The sequence below is a fragment of the Sus scrofa genome, chromosome 15 (assembly GCF_054392235.1).
Source record: "Sus scrofa isolate SSC_HxYL_T2T_F1_AM1 chromosome 15, Sscrofa_HxYL_maternal_Yorkshire_Landrace_v2.0, whole genome shotgun sequence".
In the NCBI taxonomy this organism is placed as follows: Eukaryota; Metazoa; Chordata; class Mammalia; order Artiodactyla; family Suidae; genus Sus; species Sus scrofa.
Window position 1 is genome coordinate 44,475,982 of NC_139397.1, and position 19,932 is coordinate 44,495,913.

General features: G+C 54.9%; 1 protein-coding gene across 8 annotated transcripts in view; it reads right to left on the minus strand.

Annotated features, from left to right (window-relative positions):
- The window catches only part of GLI2 (GLI family zinc finger 2), a 267,098-nt gene that overhangs the window by 127,892 nt on the left and 119,274 nt on the right, over window positions 1-19,932 (minus strand). The window contains exons 1-2 of one of the 8 annotated variants that reach the window (XM_084998152.1): window positions 5,037-5,119; window positions 4,439-4,560 (exon numbers count right to left, since the gene is read on the minus strand). The gene's annotated coding sequence lies outside the window, so the exon portion shown is untranslated. 8 annotated transcript variants of the gene reach the window in all.

Here is a 19,932-nt window from a genome sequence, read left to right on the forward strand (position 1 = left end):
CCTTTCCAGGTGGTGAAAACTCACTTCCCACCTGTCGTCTCCCTTTCATGGAGGGGACACAGCAAGTACCCTGGGACAAGGCGTTCCCATCAGACACAGCTTGTGGACCTGCCAGGCAGATCTGCCAGGGCCACTGATCCTGCCAAGGCCCCCATGCCCTCAATACTCTATTTTCTGCTAACAGAGGGGGAGGGGCTGACTGGGCTTGTCAGGGGCCAAGATAATTGTCATCTCCAGCCCTTCCTACCCCCCAGCAACATTCTGTACCCCTTTTCCCATCTGATCTCAAGGCATCATGAAAGTGAAAAGCAGCCATTCTGTCCCCTAAAGGGAGATCTGCCTTAAATGATGCAATTCAGGTAAATACGAGATGCTAGAGGTTTTCCCCAGAATTGGAAAGGAAGGGGGACCAGGAGGAGGAAGGCTCCAGAAGCAACCACCCGCTTCCCACGCCCTGACCCTCTGGGGTCCCGCTCCTCTTCAGAGGTCCCCGATGTCATGCCACCACCTGAGGCCCTTGGTGACCACAGTCCAGTCCAGCCCTGCCTTAACCCTCCGTACCCACCCCCTACTTGCCTTCGGGAGCACAATCGGAGGCTCCCAAAGCAGGACACATTCCTCCAGAGGGGGCTGAGCCCATGGGACCCACTCCTCATCCACAAGGGCAGCCTAGACCCCTGCCGCCTCCCTCGGATCTGGAAGGAACTGTGCGCCACAATACTGAGCTCATTCTCTTCCGCCTTTCTCGAGAGTTCCCGTACAGCTCAGTTAGTTATGAATCCTCTAGTATCCATGAAGATGTGGTTGGATCCCTGGCCTCACTCAGTGGGTTAAGGATCCCACGCTGCCGTGGCGTAGGCTGGCAGCTGCAGCTCCAATCTGACCCCTAGCCTGGAACTTCCATGTTCCACAGGTGCAGCCCTAAAAAGAAAAAGAAGGAAGTGAAGAAGGGAGGGAGGCAAGGAGGGAGGGAGGAAAGCAGGCCCTTCTGTGACTTACAAGTGCCCTAGAGGGAGCAAAGCCAGGCTGGGTCTGATGCCCGGCTCAGGTAAGCAAACGTGGGAGCCACCTGCAGGAAGCCCTCAGCACAAGGAGCAATGTGTAACTGTCCCATAAACACCAGGTGAATTCCTCAAAGTCCAGGCAGCGCTGCCCACCTGCCCATCTTTTCTCTGAAGAGGGGTGCCAGGTCCAGAGCCCCCTGCTTGGCCCCACACCCAGAAGGCTCTCCACCCACTGGGCCCGGGGGGCACCCAGGTGTCTGGATCCCGGCCCAGCACCATTCAGGCCTGCACACTTCCTCCACCTTCTGACTAGCAGCGCCTGAGCCGGGTCAAGGCTCCTTCCTGGGGCGGGAGGGTGGGACACAGACTGCCACATCAGACGGACTTGCGGAGTTGCTAAGGGTTAGAGGTCGGTCTCAGTCGATGACACAGAAAGCTCATCCGCAAACCTCCTGGGTCAGCAGAACGGAAAAGCAGCCCCCTTCTTGGGTGGTACTGCTCAGATGGCACCACAAAGGCCACAGAAAGAAAACAAAGGAAGTGACCCAAACTCTGCCTCGGCCTCAGGGGAGCACGAGGTCCAAGGAGGCTGGAGGCGGGAGGCCCAGAACCTGCACCCCTGTCCGGACGGAACCCTTGGCCAGCCTGGGCACCCTCCCTCCTGGTGGTGGGAACACCACGGAGCACATTCATCTGAATCCCTCGGCAGTGCTGTGGACAGGAGAGAAAGTCATCCGAGACAGCCTGGCCTGGCCCAGCCCCGTGTGCTCATCCTGCGAGACGCTTCCTGACTCGGGGCGTGTGGCCATCCTAGAGCCTCTCAAAGTGCTCCAATCATGCCTCCAAATGTTCTAGAAGCTCAAGCTGCACTTATCCAGCTGTCCCAACCTCCCAGCCCCCACCCCCAAGGCGGAGGTGAGGGGGCCTGGGGGGCAGGGGCGCAGGAGAACGTCCAGTGTCCAGAATGAGGTCTTACTAAACTGAAAGAGATGGCTCCTGGCTGATCCACCCATGAACACCCCACAAAAAGGGGGGCTCTCTGGGCCCCATGACCATCTCAAGACAGCCCTTCCCAAGCTGGTCTGCTCCCCAGGCTCAGCTCACGCATCCATGGCTCTGAGCTGTTCTCTTCTGCCAAGCTTGAGACACGCCTTTCTTGGGCATCCCTGGTGTGGCTCAACAGGTTACAAACCTGACTAGTATCCATGAGAAAGTGGGTTCAATCCCTGGGCCCCTTAGTGGGTTAAGGATCCGGCATTGCCATGAGCTGTGGTGTAGGTCACAGAAGCAGCTCAGACCCTGCGTTGCTGTGGCTGTGGCATAGGCTGGCAGCTACAGCTCTGATTTGTCCCCTAGCCTAGGACTTTCCATATGCTGTGGGTGAGGCCTTAAAAGCAAAAAAGAAACAAAAAAATAAAGAGAGTGATAGAGAGAGGGATGAGGGAGGAAGAAAAGAAAAGAAACACCCAGCTCAGGTAAGACAGGGTAGAACCACCTCCAGGAAGCCTGCCAGCCACTTCTCTCTCTCCCTCCAGACATACAGACACACCAGGGTCAGCACAGAACAGGACTCACAGGCCAGAGGACCACTTTGGCCTCCTTGGCTGGGAGGAAGCCATGCTAGAGAGAGCAGGTGGAAAATGGACAGAGCCTGGCAACCAAACCACAGCCATGGCCGGCTACTATGCTCCCTCGCGGACAGGGCTACATTCCTCAGGAGCAGCTGCCCTGCCCTGGCATGGCCAAGCCCCACAGGAGGACTGACAGCCCCCAGGGGCCCCCACCCCCCCTCACGGAGTCAACCACTCAGACACGGGTTGTCCATGCCCCTGGCCCTGGCTCTGCCAAGCCCAGCAAATGATGGCCAAGTCTAGTTATCACCCTTGGAAAGCTGTCCACTTCTCCGGATGCCCCCACAAACGGACCATTTGGCTGCTAACCTGGCCTTTTCATTGACCTAATAAGCCTGCAGGCCTGGCACCCCCCCACCCACATGCCGGCCCCTGGGCCCCTTCCAACCCCACCTCTGCTGAGCGTGAGCCTTCTTGGCTAGGCGGCCCTGACCTTGCCTCCTGTGGCTCATCTGTGTCTTCATGGGACGGGACGCATCAGACCCTTGGTTTTATTCTGAACCCACACTGTTCCAACTCACAAATGAGCTGTGTTCCCCAAGTTCAGCATTTTGTACACCAAAGATCTGGGCCCAAAAGTGCTTTTCCCACACAAAATAAGGTCATGTGGGTAGGTTTCCAGGTGACCCACAATGTGCTGGGATAGTGCACATCCGCAGTTAAAACTCCAATTTCAAAAAGACAATCCTGGAGTTCCCACTGAGGTGCAGTGGGTTAAGAACCCAACGGCAGTGGCTCAGGTCGAAGCCCGCAGCTCAGATTCAGTCCCTGACCCAGAAACTTCCAGAGGCCAAGGGAACAGTCATAAAAATTTTTTTAAGTAATAATAAATAAAAATAAAACAGACAATCCTTGGGATGAAGCCGATTGCAAGCCATTAAGCATTTCATTGAAACAGAATCAAGATCTCTGTGTGTGTTGCATCCCAGGGCTTGAAGCAGAGCAGACAGCCTGCATCGAAGCAGACGGCTCAGGGGATTCCACGGCCAGGACCAAGTCCTCTTGGGCTGGTGGGAAAGGGACAGGCACTGGCAGGTCACAGAGTCCTTGGCAGGGGGGAGTGTGGCCCCTGGCTGGGGGCCACGGTGGGCTGGGGGTAGCGAAGGGCAGCAGAAGCATCTGTGACAGCCCTTCTTGGGGGAAATTAAAGCAGGCCCCGTGCTTCCAGGTCTCCCAAGGCCCCACTCAGCCTCACAGTGGGCACCTCATCTGCTCACTGGCCTGGTGACCTGGGCAAAAGGTCTCTACTAAGACCAAGGTCTCTGCTAAGACCTTCACTAAGACCTCCTGGTCTTGACTAGGGCCAAGTTGCATGTAGTCCCAGCCAGGTCTTCTGGTGGTCCAGCCACAGCAAAGGCTGTTTATCGGGCTCCCATCCCCTTATAACCTCAGGAAGCAGACACTGCGAACAAGGATGAAAACAGCTAGAAAGAGGCAGAGCCCACAGCCAGTCACGTGGCCCCTTAAATTTCAGACACGCAGACGATGCCGGGGTGAGGGTGGGAGGGTGGGGGAGTAGGGCTGGATGGGAGGGGAGTGGAGGCTGAAACTTCAGGCTACCAGAGAGCACAAACATAAGCTGCAACGTGCCTTAGCAGCCCCAGAAACCCCTCTCTGGGCCAGGGCTGGCCCCCCTCTTCCCCCGGGCTATGAAGGCCCCCCTCATTCACCCAGAATCACGGAGTGCCTGCTCAGCATGGGCACCAGTGTGGCAATGATGAGTAAGCCACTCAGCCTCTCCTTAAAGATCTGAGCAACAGTTCAGTCCATGCCCGCTGCGCAAAGTGCACTTGGCCAGCTCACCTGCACGCCGGGCGCTCCTGATGGACCCACGGCCACGGCCAAGGGCTCTGGCTCTCACAGCTCTGGCAGATCCACCCAGCAGGAGAGGCAGCCAGGCAGACGCTGCTCAGCATCCTTGACAGCTAAGGAGACAAGAGGGCCTGAAATCCCACGGCCAGCTTGGTGGCAGAACAGACAGAACCCAACACTCCCAGAGAGAGAACTGTCCCCAGCGCCCAGCAGGAAGCCCGGCACGGAGTGAGCACTGGCAGAGCAGCAGGGGAATTGCATCTTCCATGCAGGCATGTGTTCATGCCACAAACATTCAGCAGATGCCTCTGGGGCCAGAGCTCACCCGCAGTGCATTCCAGGTCTCCTCGGAGGCCCCCCGCACAGGCATCTGCGCTAAGCCTTCCCTTCGTCCTGAGCCCTGGGCCTGGGGGGCTGGCCTCCCCCTGTCCTCCCCCCGAGGCCCAGGTAGGCAGGGGACACGGCAAAGGAAGGAACAGGGCAAAGTGGCCCCAGAGCACTCCTCAAATGCTGAGATCCCTGGACAAAGGGGTCACTCAGCCACCTCCCCTCGGCCACCACACAGAAGGGCATGCGAGCCCTGTCTCACCTTTTCTTACGTGTTTCCTTTGGGGAGAAAAAGGAAGAAAAGATACACAAGGGGCCCCGTCACCCCTTCCGCGGCGGCTGCCCGTCTCTGAGTTCCTCCTCCCCATCTGGGGTGGCTCACCCCTCAGATGTATAATGAATCAGGCGCCCGCTCATTAATAAAAAATGACAAGCGATCATCTCATTGAAATCTGCGGAGCTGCTGGAGCCTGAAGACACAATCCCTGCCCAGCACGGCAATTCCTCTGTGGTCCGGCGGTAACAAGTCTGGAGGGTGGACAGGCCAGTTAGAGGGCCCCTGAGCACTCACGGTGCAGGTGGCCAAGTCCCCTTCCCAGAGTGGGCAGCGCCGGCCCCACAGGTTAAGGCCTTTGTCCTCTGTATTAACAAAGGGGCTCAGCTCAGCAGGACCCTGTTCCCCCAAGGTCAGGGAGGCAGGAGAGCCTGGCAGGGCCACAGAGTGTCGATTCTGCAGTGACATCGGCAACCCACCGTGCCCACGTCCCTTAAAGGGGCCTGAGACCCGGCCGGACTTGGACACAAACACAAAACTGCCTTTTTATCTTAAAAAGCAAGGAAGTGAACAAAAGGACGAGACAGGAGCCCAGATGGCCCCCGGGCAGCTGGCCCCAGCCATGGGCCTGGCACTGGGACCACCTCCCAGTTCTTTTCACCTGGAGCCAAGCCACAGGGAGACCAGCCCCCCACCAGCCAAGGAAACACCCACCACAGAGGGCACCTCCAGCTCCTCCCAAAGCCTGCTGGCACTTTCTGTGTTTTACACCCGCCTCAGCATTCACTATACACAGGGTCCCATGCCCACTGCGGCATTTTACGGGGTGGCCTTGGAGCTGGGCCGGTTAGAAGCACCTTGAACCCAAACAGCCTTGGGACGGCGGGCAGAGCAGAGGGATTAGAGCCTTAACCCATCATTCGTCGCCTGCCATTGAACAATAAATGACAGTTTTTTTTTTATGGGGGGCACGGGTCTGGGGGCTCAAAGATTTTAAGGGCCTGGTGGTCCAGCCCTCAGCCTTGATCCTCCTCATTTTTTTTTTTTTTCTTTTCATGGCCACACCCACGGCATATGAAAGTTCCCAGGCTAGGGGCTGAAGGTGGAATCAGAGCCCACACCACAGCCACAGAAACACAGGATCCAAGCCGTGACTGTAACCTACACCGCAACTCATGGCAACACCGGATCCTTCACCCACTGAGCAAGGCCAGGGATCAAACCTGTGTCCTCATGGATACTACTCAGGTTCTCCACCTGCTGACCCACATCAGGAACTCCTGTCATTGTCATTTACATCAGTTACATGGTCACCACCCCCACTGCATACATCCAGCCATCAGGGGTGGAAAGGAAATCAGCTCAGGAGTTCCCACAGTGGCGCAATGGAATCGGCGTTGCCTCTGCAGCGCCAGGACACAGCTTCAATCCCCGGCCGGGCACAGTGGGTTAAAGGATCCATCATAGGTCACAACCGTGGCTCAGATCTGATCCCTGAACCAGGAACACCGTATGCCTTGGGGCGGTCATAAAAGAGAAAAAAAAGAAGAAATCAGCTTGAATTTTCACAACAATCGTGTGAGGTGGGGACATTAACCCCTACAGTGTTAGAAGTGGGGGAGGAGTTCCCATCGTGGCTCAGTGGTTAACAGTTAAGGAATCCGACTGGGAACCAGGATGTTGTGGGTTCGATCCCTGGCCTCGATCAGTGGGTTAAGGATCCGGCGTTGCAGTGAGCTGTGGAGTAGGTCGCAGATGTGGCTCTGATCCCAGGTTGCTGTGGCTGTGGCATAGGCCGGTGGCTACAGCTCCGATTAGACCCCTAGCCTGGGAACCTCCACATGCCGTGGGTGCAGCCCTAAAACGCCAAAAAAAAAAAAAAAAAAAAAAAAAGAAGTGGGGGAACCTGTCCAAGGCTTCAGAGAATAAAGTTATGGATCCTATCTTCTCCCTCGCCCCCATATGTCTGGCACCTCCACGGTTCTAAAACCCTTAATGATCTCTAGTAACCATCGAGGGAACCCAGGCTCTCTGATGTGCCCCGCCTGCACACGATGGAACCTTCCACAGGACCTTCTCCCAAGGCAAACAAGTCCCCCCCCCCCCCACCTCTGACCTGCCCATTTGTCCTTCAAGCTGCGACCCAACTCCAGGCCATCGTGACTGCTGCTGAGTTCCACTCCCAGAATATCGCCAAAAGTCCAAGGGGAGCCTTGAGAGCACCTAGAAGTGACATTGATGGCTCGTCTTGAGCATAGGAGCTCCAGGGCCCGGGCTGCAGGCTTGAGTGAGTCTCAGGACCAGGAGCAAGGCAGGGAGAGGAAGATGGGCCCCACCGTGCAGAGAAGGAGCCCAGGTTAGGCAGGATGGGGTGCCAAGAGCCCATGGCTCCTTGGTGGCACTGGGACCAAAGCCACATGTGGGGGCATCTTGTAGTAAGAAAGAGACAGAAATTCCTGGCTGTGGGTTGACGGCTCAGCTCCACTCTCGCCTGTAGATCAGGAAGTGAGTCTGTACACCACCCTGGTCCATCAGGGGGGCTTTAATAACACGCCCCAAACCTCTCCGATCCCTGTCCTGTCCATTGTCCACAACACAGTCAGGCGAGGGCACGTGCCCAGCCAGCCAGTGTCGGGGAGACAGGGTGGGGTGAGGCTGGCATTTGTGCTTCAGTACTGTTTGCACATGTTCTGGAAAGTATGTATAACTTTTGAATAACAAAAAAGGAGGATCATCTAGAGGCTTGTTTGTTGTGAGGCTTAGCTGTCTTCATCCATCATTCACTCATTCTTCTCTCGCAGCCTCCCGGCTCTTATTTCAGGAAACGGCCCCTTCCTACAAGAGGGGAAGGGGCAGCGAATAGGTGCCAATGACATCCCAAGACAAAGGAAGGAGGAAGTGGAGAAAGCTCTGGACTCAGGCAGGAAGCCCTGGCTTCTGCCTTTGCAACCAACTCAATGTCTGACCCCAGGATGGCCCCTGTCTCCCCATCACCACCACCTGTGAAAAAGAAAAAGGCCCCTCCCATCTCTGATGTTGCCAGATGTTTGGGGAACCCAGGGGCAGGGTTCCAAAAAAAAGCAAAGAAGTGGGGAGGCCCAGCTCCAGGCACCCTCCTTTATCAGACAGACAAAGAGCATCTTTGTTAATGAAGCTATTAGCCCAGGTCAGCTCAGGGCATAGCACGGCGATGCCCCACTCTGCTGTGCCCTGGCAAAGCCCAGCTCAGGACTGAGCCATGTGCGGCGGCACAGCCAGGGCAAGACGGCTCTGGTCCTGCCCAAGCCTGGAACACGCAGGAGACAATCCATTGCAAAACCCACGCCTCGGGGTGGAGTCTGCTCTACATTAAGAAAACACTTTCCAAATGAGATAATTATTTAATAGGTAATAAGTGGAGTCAGGAGGAGGCAAAGGGAATTCAGTTGATTAAATGCCTGTGGCCCCCAGCACTGCCAGCTCTCTCTAGACCTCAGCCTCCCACCCTCACCTCCTAATGGCTTCTCACCCCCAGCTCACCTCCGCCACTTCCCAGGTCCCGAGAACCAATCCACTGGCCCCTGGGCTGCACAGGAGGCTCACCCAGGGCGCCAGGTGGAACCCAGGCCATCCTGCCCCCGTTACTCAGACTGCCTGAGAGACTTCATGGCTCTAGAGGGAAGACAGAAGGATGCAAAGAGACAAGGGCAGGGCCAGGAGCGGGAAGTGGCAAGAAAAATCAGAGGCTGCCCATCGCTGATCACAGCTTGGCCTTGGGCAGGACTCTTGTGTCCTCAGAAAGCTTCGTCTGGAGTTCCCGTCATGACTCAGTGGTTAACGAATCCAACTAGGAACCATGAGATTGTGGGTTTGATCCCTGGCCTTGCTCAGTGGGTTAAGGATCCAGCGTTGCCGTGAGCTGTGCTGTAGGTCGCAGACACAGCTCAGATCCCATGCTGCTATGGCTGTGGTGTAGGCTGGTGGCTACAGCTCCGATTAGACCCCTAGCCTGGGAACCTCCATATGCTGCAGGTACGGCCCTAGAAAAGACAAAAAAAAAAAAAAAAAAAGAAAAAAAGAAAGAAAGCTTCATCGGACTCTGGCTCCCCTAATTCAACAAGGAGGAGGCAGAGGTGTCATAGGAGGCCTGGGTTGGTCTTGGAAACTATGGCCATGGCTGGAGGAGGGGAGGCACTACCACCAACTACATGTGGGCACCATGTGCAGTGTACACTTGCCCATTTCATCGCACGATTCTGGGGTTTTTTTTTAATGACTTATTTACTTTTAATTTTTTATTATAGTTGATTTACAATGTTCTGTCAATTTCTGCTGTACCACAAAGTGACCCAGTCACACATATATATACATTCTTTTTCTCATATTATCTTCCATCGTGTTCCATTGCAAGTGATTGGATATACTTTCCTGTGCTGTTTATTTATACCTTGTTCCTTGACAAAGAAAGACACTGAGCCTCAGGGAGATGAAGTGACTTACACAAGGTCATCAGCCCCAGGAGGAATCATTCTCACTCTTGCCTGGCTCCAAAATGCAGGCTCTTTCCCCAGCACCATGCTCTGCACCAGCCCCCTGCCCTGAGTGCCAGGCAGGTGCTCCCCAAATGTGAGCTCTCATCCCACTTGACCACTAGAGACAGGTGCCAGGCAAGCCCCATCTCAAAGAATTTAAGTGTCTGCAGTAACCCTGCCATCAACCCTCTAAAAACCGCTCCAGGGAAAGCGCCAACAGAGTTAGAAGCCACCATGATTCTGAGTGAGGAGGCTCACCATCTCCGAGGGGGTCACAAAGAGAAACAGGCAGAATCACAAGAAAAATGGTAAGGGGGTTCGCAAAGGCCAAGGGTCATAATCAGGCTATATGTGCAAAAAGAGATTATAAAATGGTGAGGGGGTGGTTGTCCACTGGGGGCTACACTGAGAAGGTGGGCCCTGGATGGAAATGGCCAGAACATGGCAGGTGATCAATTAAAAAAATGACTTGGATAGGTGGATAGACGGGTGGGTGGTTGGGTGGGTGGATGGATGGACTGATGGGTTGATTTATGGGGGAGTGTGGTGAATGGATGGATGGATTGATGGGTGGGTGGATGGATGGATGGATGGATGGATGGGTAAGTTGATGGGTGGGTGGATTGATAAATATATGTGTTGGTGGATAGATGGATTTATGGGTTGGTGGGTGGATGGATGGATGGATAGAAGGATTGATAGGTAGAGGGAGGGAGGGATGGATGGGTGGATGGTGGATGAATGGATGGATAGATTAATGGATGGGTGGGTAGACAGATTTATATGTTGGTGGATAGATGGATTCATGGGTTGGTGGGTGGATAGATGGACGTACAGATGGATAGATGGTTGGATTGATAGGTGGGGGGAGGGAGGGATGGATGGGTGGATGGATGGATAGATAGATTGATGGGTGGGTGAGTAGATAGATTTATGTGTTTGTAGATAGATGGATTTCTGGGTTGGTGGGTGGAAGATGGATGGGTGGATGGGGGCAGCTAGACGGATGATGGATGGATGATGGATTGATGGGTGGATGGATGGAGGCTCTATAATCATAGCATTTCCTCTTCTCTGTCTCTACCTCTTATCCCCACCTCACTCCTCTTTTTCCTTTCCTCCATAACCACTTAGCTTAGATCTTGATCTTTTGCACCTGTGCAGAGAGGAAGGGCAGTGGCTTCAAAGACCAAGAGTCACAGCCCTGCCTATCTTGGAGCACATCACAGAGTCTTCCCTGTTCTTCAGACCAGCACAGCCACAAGGCATGGAGGAATGAGCTTTTCCTCTCAGTATCCCCACCCCACCCATGGCCTTCTTCCACAAGCCGCCAGCACACACGTCCGCCTGCCCAGGCAGCTTGCCCTTGACATACATCAGGGGGCCCCTGGGTCCAATTTAACTCAAAGAGAGCCTATTCCCTATGGACCTGGAGAGGAGCCACGTCCACCAAAGGCCCAAGTCACCTATCAGGGGCCTGGCTGTCTGGACTTCTTCACATGCATGAGACAGCCAGCAGAAGCAGCCAGGAAGCACTGGTCTGCGGAATAATGGGAGAGTGGGGAACAGGCAGGTACCATGACACCTTGGAATGTCTGAGGACCATGAGTCCTGGAGCTTGGGACCACTGAGCCCTGGAGTTCAGAGGATCCAAGGGACACGTGGAGCCCTGGAGATGTCCTGCAGGCAGTCAGGCCAGTGCCCTGCCAGCAGGTCCCAGGCCAGAGCCAGCCAAGCACTGCCCAGCAGAGACAGAGGATGGCAGATACAGAGGGAGGGGGTGCAGGTCCATTTTAGAATGAAGAACCTGACAGTCCAAATCTCACCCAGCCCAACTTACTTTCCATGGGCTGCCCTGCCTCCTGGTTTTGGAACAGGCTTCCCAAGCCTGCCATCCACGGGTGGCCCAAGTCCCAAGCTGGAGCCCAGCGGGAAGGAGCTGGAAAGACAGGGCCATGGTGATGAGCTGGATGGCAACCACGGTTCAGACTCCAGAGCCCACATCAGCATCTCTCTGAGAGGCTTGGGGCAGGCATCCCCACACCCTTGAACACTCCTGGCCGCGTCATGTCACGAGAGGAGCCCCAAGGGAGCAAAAGGAGCAGAAAGGGGGAGGGGATTCCTCCAGCTTCTTGGCAGAAAAGAAGTCAGGATGGACCAGCAGGGAGAACTCAGCACTGGAGTTGGCAGCCCAGGCCAAGTTCAAGTGGTGCAGTCATGCTCAAGCAATTAACCTATCTTCCTGAGCCTCTATTTTCCCCTTTTGTAAAATGCAGACAAGCACGGTGACCTTGCTATTTTCAAGAGGACCTGAGATAAGCGGTAAAAGTAGGCGTTATTTTATTTTATTTTGTCTTTTTAGGGCCGCACCCGCAGCATAAGGAGGTTCCCAGGCTAGGTAGGGGTTGAATCGGAGCTTCAGCAGCTGGCCTACACCACAGCCTCAGCAACGCCAGATCTGAGCTGCATCTACAATCCCCACGACAGCTCATGGCAACGCCATATCCTTAACCCACCAAGCAAGGCCAGGGATTGAACCTGTGTCCTCATGGGTACTAGTTAGATTCACCTCTGCTGAGCTGCCATGAGAATAATGCCTAGGGTAGGCATTATGTTAAATAGTGTAACTGACTTTCCTTAAGGAGCTCAGTAGAACACACTCCCACCACCAGGAGTGGAGGGGGGCTCCCCCCTGCTCTTCCTGCTTCTGGCCATCCCTCTTTCTGCACTTAATCTGCCCTCGCAAGAGTCTGGCCTATCTTTGCACACCCAGAGCAGGTACAGCACCCAGGGACACAGTGGGTACAGGCTAGCTGTCCTGTGGAATGGCAAAGACCCTGCCACCCTGCTAAAGCATATGAGGCTCTCCGTACCGATGATGGCTCAAGGGTTGCCTCCTCACTAGGAGGTTTGTATTCCAAGCCAAAGGAATGAATCCATAATGGTGGAATTCCAAGCTTCAGCCCCAAACGGGCTGGGGCGGGGCAGGCAGGAGAGGTGTCTGTGGGCAGAGACGCTTTCTTCATGCCAACCATGGAAAAGTTGCCTCCTCTGTCTGTGCTGTCGGGCAGCCCTGACTCTGGAACGCTGGCCCTAGTCCCAGTGCCATCCCTCAGTCCTGCTCTGAGTTCACTGGCGCCCAGAGGGCGTGTCATCCAAGGCTGGAGTGCCCAGGGTTGAGGGGAAGCCCTGCCTCCCCTAGGACCACATCCCAGCCCGGAGGGGGGCCGGGTAGGAGTGCAGCACCCCCTCTGTCCTGAAGTGTCCCTTGGGGCCGGGGAGGATGATGGCTGCATGGGAACTGGCTCCCACACATCTGTCTGTGCCTGATGTCGGCCCCGGGGGGAAAAGGAGGCAGACTCCTTCTGCCCCTCTCCGTCGGGACGCCCTGCAGGAACCCAAGCCCAGCATTCACCCTCAAGTGCCCTCCATGCAGGCAAATGTCATCCAACCTCTAATCCCAGACCTCCTGAGACCTCCCCAGGGCCTCGGGTTTCTGCCTTTTAGCTCGAAATTCAAGGCTCCTCTGGGCCCCTCTGTCTGCTGTTAACGTCTTAGCTCACTCTTTTCTCTTTTTGAGCTGTGCCCAAAGCATACAGACATTCTGGGGACAGGAATCGAACCTGTGCCACAGCAGCGACAACATCGAATCCTTAACTACTAGGCCACCAGGGAACTTTTTTTTTTTAGGCACATTCTGGAGCCAAGTAGAGTATTTCTCCAAGACACAATGCCATTGTCCTGCCCTGACCAGCATGTGCCTCCTGCTAGACACCCCTGCTTCCTTCCCCATGGGCCTTGGCTCCTCTTTGCCCATCCTCAGCGGATACTCTGCAAACTGTCTTCCTAAAGTTCGCTCCATCACACTGTCAACTCTCAAAGACACTTCCTCAGGGAGGCCTTCCCTGATTACCCCGCTGTTTACCTCCCTCCCAGCAGCTCTCACTGAAACTGCCTTGTGTATTTACCTGCATGCCGTCTAACCCCTCCCCGAGGGCGAAGGCGCTCTATGAAGCAGGGGTTGCGGTGGCTCAGTTCACTGCCCGCTTGCCTGGAAGGCCTTGGCTGCCCTCCTCCAAAAAACACCTCCATTGTGGGGCCTCTCAACCCCAGTCAAGAACTAAGTGTCAGAGTTCCTGTTGTGGCACAGCAGAAATGAATCCGACTAGGAACAATGAGGATGTGGGTTCAATCCCTGGCCTCACTCAGTGAGTTAAGGATCCGGCATTGCCATGAGCTGTGGTGTAGGTCACAGACATGGCTTGGATCCTGCATTGCTGCGGCTGTGGTGTAGGCCGGCGGCTACAGCTCTGATTCAACCCCTAGCCTAGGAATCTCCATATGCCATGGGTGCAGCCCTAAAAACAAAACAAAACACAAAGAATTAAGTGTCTTGACTCACAGTTAGTTCGGCACAAGGATAGGCCCCAAGGGCAGGGACCGGGCCTGACTCACCTGAGCGTGCTCCCAGGACCTAAAAAGCCCCCAACAGGGACTTACCGTTGTGACTCAGGGGGTTTCAAACCTGACTAGTTTCAATCCCTGGCCTCGCTCAGTGGGTTAAGGATCCAGCATTGCTATGGTGGTGGTGTAAGCTGGCAGCTGCTGCTCAGATTCGACCCCTAGCCTGGGAACTTCCATATGCCACAGGTGTGGACCTAAAAATCAAAGAAATAGGAAAATAAAGAGCTCCCGACAGAGGCCTCCTGGGAAGGCCTGAATTTTGGAGGAGCTGGGTGCCTAACCGCAAGTGACAGTATCCACTAGGCCTCTCCAGGCACAAAGGCCACTGGCTCAGAACTCGCCTGGGCTGCATATCTGCATATTTGTTTCCCTGAGGAGTTATCCCAACAGCACAAAAGAACAGAACTGAAAAGTCCCCACTGGATAGGTCATTCCAGTCCAGCCCAGCTGGGCTTGGTGGGCCAGCTCAAGCCCATGGGTTCATGGCCTGGTCTGGGTTTCCCCGAGTCAACCCCAAACGTTCCTCTAGCAAACCGTGGCCCATTCACATTGCCTCATTTTAATTTTCATGACAGTTTCTTTAAAAAAAAAAAATTTTAAGAACAGACATCTTAAGCAATTTTGCATATAATGCAAAAAATATCAACTAGACCAGAAGGGCTTAAAATGAGCAGTAACAGCTCCACCGCCATCCCCGCCATGGCTGGGAGGCATCTACCTACTTTGAACTTTTTAAACTTTTTCTACTTTTAACTCCCCTGACAGTGACCTGATTCCTATAAGGAATAGGTTAAAAACATTGTGTTTCGATTCTTTAACCCTGTGTGCTCAGTGCTTCTGAGTTATAAGTCATCTCCATGTGGGCCACTCCATTGGTTTGTGCCTCCCCATCAGACACAGGCTTAGGTATGAGACCACCCAGTGTAGCGATGACTCGACCTGCAGCTTCTCAGGTGGGGAGACCCTCTGCCAATGCCTTGCCCCAGCTCCCCGGGGATGCCTGTGTGATTCAGGAGGCGGCCACTGTGTGGACTTTGCATCACTCCCCTGGGGGGTTGGGGACACCTGATGGGGGTCCCAGTTCTTCCCTTCTCAGAGGATCTTTTAGTGTCTAAGGCAGAGCTGTGTGGGAGTTCCCACAGTGGCTCAGCGGTAATGAACACGCTAGGATGCGGGTTCAATTCCTGGCCTCACTCAGTGGGTTAAGGATCTGGCGTTCTCATGAGCTGTGTTGTAGGTCCCAGACAAGGCTCAGATCTGGCGTTGCTGTGGCTGTGGTGTAGGCTGGCAGCTACAGCTCCGATTCGACCCCTAGCCTGGGAATCTCCATATGCAGTAGGTACGGCCCTAAAAAGGAAAAAAAAGGAAGGATGGAAGACAAAAGCTTTGAGCTTTGAGCTCTTTCTTCATGACGTTAAATATCTCTCATTCCTGAGGGACAGTGGCTGATGGTTTGATGGATAACTTCCCTCCTATCTGCCAGGGCAAAGGCACATCTTTCCTCAATGGCTGCTACTGGTCAATGGGGCACTACCGTTTCATCCTCCTAACTTAGACCGCCTGGGCTTTCTGTTGGTTGGTTTTCCCATTCTCTAGACATTTTTTCCTTTTCTTTTTAGGCCTGTATCCACGGCCTATGGAGGTTCCCAGGCTAGGAGTCGAATGGGAGCTGCAGCTGCCGGCCTACACCACAGACACAGCAACATGGGACCTGAGCCACATTTGTGTCCCACACTACAGCTTACGGCAACGTGGGATCCTTAACCCACTGAGCGAGGCCAGGGATTGAACCTGCAACCTCATGGATACTAGGTCGAGCTCTTAACCCTCTGAGTTACCATGGGAACTCCCACTGCCCATTGACTCTTCAAGCAACTTAGAGGAATATCTCTGATGACAACACAGCTCTGTTGTCATCACACAAAGGCGGGTGTGCAGCTCAGGGCTTAAGAGCACCCTGGCCCCTCCCCCTCCCACCGTCAACGTATCCATCCATGAGCTTCCAGACCTCTCCACACCAGCTCGGGCAAGATTCATGTCTCCTTTCCCCCAGTCCCCAGATCATCGGTGTGGGTGGCCTTGACAAAGGACTAGCTATTTTTAGTGGAAACACAGAACTGCCACCTTTTTTAGCAAAAAAGGCGAAGAAGCCAAGGAGACTTCTTTTTCCTTCAACTCTTCCCTCCCCGAAGTCCCTTTCCTGCCAGGTCTCTTGGCAAAAGTTGCCAAGAATGGGATGAACAATGCAAACCAGACCTAAGTTCTCGTCTCTGTCCTGTACACCGTCTCCACCCCAAAGAAAAATGAAAGGCTGGAGGGAGAGGGACACACTCGGGCCAGTGGCAGGGGGCCAGGTACCACCGGGCTGGGAAAGCTGTGTGAGCCTCAGGGCTCGGGCACCAGCCTCAAGTCTGATGCGATGAGGGTGTGGCTGCACAACTGCAGACATCACAGAAGTCCTCACGGAGGAGCCCAGGCCTGGCTCCACAATCTACAGTCCAGGGCCGGGGACCCCCTTCCAGGGATGTCCATAGTCCAGGAGAGCTTTCTTCCCATGATCAGAGGCCAGGAGCCTCAAAGGCCTCTCAGGTGTGCACTGCGCTGTCTGCAGTGCCCCCGACAAGCCCCTTCAGATGCAGCCTGTATGATCCGTGCCTTGCCCCTGGCAGCTCTGAGCACTACCCCGCCTAAGCGCCTGCAGTTAATAAAAGATAAACAAAAAGCACGGGCGGGACATCTGCTGTACCCCTCCCCCCAGGAGTCTCCCCCTTCCTGGGTTTTAGAACCACATCTGGTGGGGGGAAGGGAGCTGGCAAGGACCTGGCTGTGTTCTGAGCCTCCACACTGGGTCCTGGCCTCAGCTGGATTAAATCAACTCCCTGGCTCCAAAGAGGAACCTCCACCCCTGCCCCCCACGCAGCCGAGGAGGGAGGCAGCATCTGAGGACCAGAATCTCCCGGGGGCTGGGGCGGGGGGGAAGGGCTCGCAAGCCTGCTTCCAGGCTGTCATCACTGCCTTTCCATCATGGGAACCTCAGGAGGGACCCCGCTGCCCCTGTGTCTGTGACTGGGCGCCCCCTTCTCCTCGGCCATCTCCTCCTGATCCTGAGACTGGACCCCCAGGCAGGGTTCCTGGCAGCAGCCATTCTCTCCCAGTCATATGATGACCCTTGTGGCTCTGAGCACCCTTGACTTTGGGGGTCCCTATATTTCACAAATGTATGGTTTAAAGATGAATATAATCTGGTTCCTGTTCTAGAGTCTATTCATTTATTTTCTTCTCATTTAATAAACACTTAAAGAGTTCCCCAGTGGATCAGGGGATTAAGCGCCTGGTGTTGTCACTGCTGTGGCACAAGTTCAATCCTGGGCCTGGGAACTTTTGCATGCCGTGGGCACAGCCAAAAATAATAATAACAATAATAATTAAAACAATTTTATGAGCCCCTAACAGCATCACATCCACTGGGCCTAAGAGAAGCCAACCCTGACCCCGCCTGACTCCAGAACCAGCCTGCCCTAGGGTGGCCCGCTTGACCTTCCTGCTTCAGGCCCAGAAGCCTGGACAGACAGGGAAGTGTAACCATGACACACCCCGAAGCTGGAGATGAAACCAGAGCGGGCTTCTGTGGTGGTTCAGGACCCTGAGAAGAACTTGAGAGATGCAGCCAACACTGGGTCTGTGCCTGGGAAGCGAGGCCCATGGATTCTGCAGAGCTGGGAGCAAACGCTCCTAGAGAACCAACTCTATGCAAGGCCTGGACTGGACACGTGGTCCTGCTGACCCCTCTGTCTACACAGCAACTCCAAGAAGGGGTTGCAGATGTAGATTTTCTAGGTGAGGAAAGCATGTTTCAGAGAGGGGAGGTGACTCACTCAAGGGAGTTATTCTGCAGGGGATGCTGAGGCCCCAGCATGGGGCTGCCTGGCTCCAAGCCCGGCCGATGGCTTTGCCAGGGCCAGACCCTTCAGGGGGCCACCACTGCTGCTGCTCCCACCTCTTGACCTTGTACAGTCAAGTGGTTGGCCTGGAGAGGTGCCTTGGAGTGACTGGGGGTGCCAGGGGACAACCTGGTAGAGGCGCTGGCCCCTCATGGACCCTACAGAACAAAAATGGTGCCACCACTCAGAATGCACTCGGCCTGCAAGCCACCTGGAGACCAGAGGTCCAGCAGCTGATGCGAGCCGTGTGCAGAGTGCTCCCGAACAACACAGGTGCCAGGCTCCTCCAGACCCAGCCAGGCAGGGCAGAGGCCTGCAAAGGTTTTTATAAAACCTCATTGAGAGACCTTATGGGCCAGAACCCAACCTTTCTCCACCAATGGCCACGGCCGGGACCATGGTTTGGCTCCATCTGGAGCTCCAGAGAGTGATCCCCCCAAATGAGGGGCTTTCAGGGGGATGGAGGGGAGGTCAGCTCATAGCAAGAAAGCAACCCGCTGACGGGAAGAATGGGAACAATTTGCACCCCTCAGATGACAAGACATGACCAGGTCTAGAGTGTGCTTGGAGCCCCAGCCAGTGACGCCCCCCGTGACCCCGGGAAAGGCAGAGTCACCCAAGGACACTTGCTCTGGAATCAGCCAGGCCCAGACCCTGGCTCGGTCTCTAAGCAGCTGTGTGAGCTTAGATTCCACTAAGCCTCGGTCTTCCCATCTGGGAAATGGACTAGGTTGTTGTGAGGCTCAGACAAGCTAATCCAAGTAATACTCAGCCTGGCGCCTGGCAATTAGGAACAGCTCAATAACATCTACCGTGCTAGACACAAATTCTGGCACAGGGCCTGGAGCCTAACAAATAACAATTATTTGCCAAGTGAATGATTCAGCAGGGAAAGCCAGGTGTCCACGCAAGGTGTCCATCCGATGATTCGAATGGGGAAACTGGAGCTCCCCACGGATGCCTGGGTTCGTCAGTGGTGAAAGGAACCAGGCCAGCGCCAGAAGCCGAATGCAGCTCCCAACTTCCGCAGGTTCCCTTTCCAGCTCTCCCAGGGAGCGCCACTGAACCCCCAGGCCACCAAGGGTGGGGGGGCGTGTCTGTGGACCTGGCCAACTTGGCAGCTGGCGGGTGCACTTGCGTGTGCGCCGGAGCCCGAATGAATCAGCTCCTTGAGTGACAGCCAGCAGCTTTTCTCCTAGGCCGGTATGTCTTCCCTCGGAACGACAAAAAGCCAGGCAATAGCGATGAGAAAGTTTGCACTGCCGCACACGAAAGGCACCTCTGTTTTTCTCATCTGCTCATCCCTTCCACCTCTGCAGGGAGCAGTTCCAGGTGGAGGGCAGGGGAGGAGGGGACATGTTCCTCCCCTGGAGCCACCCAGCTGAAGGCGTCCTTGCATGACAACGAGGCACCAAGATGTCCCTACCCAACCAGCCACTGAAACCTTAGGGGTCTGCTAAGATAGAGGGTCCCCAGAGGGGAGATGCCTCCTGGGCTACAGATTCCAACACAAAATGCCCTTGTTCCCTCTATCTGGGTGACCAAAGGCAGTCCCTAAAACTGCAACTTCCAGGGCAGAGAAGATTAATTTCCCTTCTAACTAAACTCTGAACATCTGGGAGCTGGGAGGAATCTGAAAAATCACAGTCCACCTTCCCACCACACAGGTAGGGAAAGTGAGGCTCAGAGCTAGTCAATCCATCTTCTGACTCCTCACCCCAACCCCCCGCCGGCCAGGGCTCTCCCACTGCCCTGTGGTACTGAAGTATCTGGGCAGCAGGGGGAGACCCTCCACCTACCCACAAAGCATGGCTGAATCAATAGATTTAGGGCAATTCACACTCCAGTCCGAGGGCCAAATCTCCCCACCGGCTTTGTTTGATAGACCCCCTAGTCCTGCTGCTTTTCCATCCCCCTCAGGAGTGAGTCTACGAGAGAGACTTGTGTATGGTCTGCAAAGACAGATAT